At 41.5% G+C, this 1515-nt stretch overlaps 1 pseudogene; it reads left to right on the top strand.

Annotated features, from left to right (window-relative positions):
• Window positions 1-312: 312 nt before the first annotated feature.
• Window positions 313-845, top strand: LOC114884807 (annotated as a pseudogene).
• Window positions 846-1515: the final 670 nt, after the last annotated feature.

Genomic DNA, 1515 nt, shown 5'->3' with positions numbered 1-1515 from the left:
CACAGCGAAGTGTTTTATTCCTAAAGATTGTGAAACTAGTAGAGATTTTACTCTGCCTTTTATAAGTTTATTTATTTATTTGTTTATTTATTTATTTTTGCGGTACGCGGGCCTATGACTGTTGCGGCCTCTCCCGTTGCGGAGCACAGGCTCCGGACGCGCAGACTCAGCGGCCATGGCTCACGGGCCCAGCCGCTCCGCGGCATGTGGGATCTTCCCGGACCGGGGCATGAACCCGTGCCCCCTGCATCGGCAGGTGGACTCTCAACTACTGCGCCACCAGGGAAGCCCTATCAAGAGTTTTAATTCATCATGGGTAGTCTGTCGGCAGAAGAAATTCAGCTGAGGGCTAACCAGGTTACTGATGAGTCTCTGGAAAGTACAAGGAGAATCCTGGGTTTAGACATTGAGTCTCAGGATGCATGAATCAAGACTATCACTATGCTGGATGAACAAGGGGAACAACTAAAACACATAGAAGAAGGCATGGACCAAATAAACAAAGACATGAGAGAAGACTTTAACAGAACTAAACTAGTGCTGTGGCCTTTGTATATGCCCATGTAATAGTATTAACAAATGATGCCAGGGAAGACGAAATGGAAGAGAACCTGAATCAAGTGGGCAGTATCCTAGGAAATCTAAAAAACATGGCCCTGGACATGGGCAATGAGATTGAGGCCCAAAATCGACAAATAGAATGGATCACAGAAAAGGCTGACACCAACAAAGGTCGTATTGACAATGCCAATGCCAGAGCAAAGAAACTCATTGACAGCTAAAGCTACTGCTGTACTTCTTTATCATTTATTCACTTCCCTAGCTCCCCCTTCAAAGTCATTACCTTTCCAGAGTTTGAAATTTTGTTTCCACACTCTTCTAATCGGGAGATGATGTGGAAGAAGATCGAGGAGTAACAGCCCCCTATTCTTTTATTTTCTCTTTTTTCCTTGAGGGTAGACTGCTGCTTAGCTTTCCTTCTAGTATTTTCTTTCTCAGTCCATACTTTTAGGTTGGTATCCATACATCATATATGGTGTTGTTTTTCATTCTCTCCATTTACTTAGCAGGTTCTTCTGCTTTCAAAATTTGGAAGCATTGCCAAACACAGCCATGTAAAAGGAAGCTGGGGGCATTGGGGGCAGGCACAAGGAGGAGAGGCAAGAGATAAGAGGTTGTTACCTCAGTAAAATCTGCAGACCCTAAAGCCAAAAGTTGCATAACCACAGTGAAGATCTAATTGGGTTTAATTTCTATTTAAGTTGCAGTTATTGCCAATTTAGGCCAATGCTTGGTTCTGGAGTCTGTATACACAATATTTTTGTTATACATCACAACTTTGCAACCTCTGCTTCAAAAAAGAATTGAATGAGTTTTCTTAAAGTGAGCTTAATTTCTGAACTCTCAGTGATTCATTTATGTACATAAATTCTATGATCCCATTTTATTTTGCACCATATAGGAACACATGGTATAAATGAATGGCTTTTTATTTTCATATTATTAGTACTATCA

The sequence above is a fragment of the Monodon monoceros genome, unplaced genomic scaffold (genome assembly GCF_005190385.1).
Source record: "Monodon monoceros isolate NGI ecotype Baffin Bay Population unplaced genomic scaffold, NGI_Narwhal_1 Super_Scaffold_5, whole genome shotgun sequence".
NCBI classification, from domain to species: Eukaryota; Metazoa; Chordata; class Mammalia; order Artiodactyla; family Monodontidae; genus Monodon; species Monodon monoceros.
Note: the sequence above shows the minus strand (reverse complement) of the source record. Positions and strands in the feature narration are given on the sequence as shown.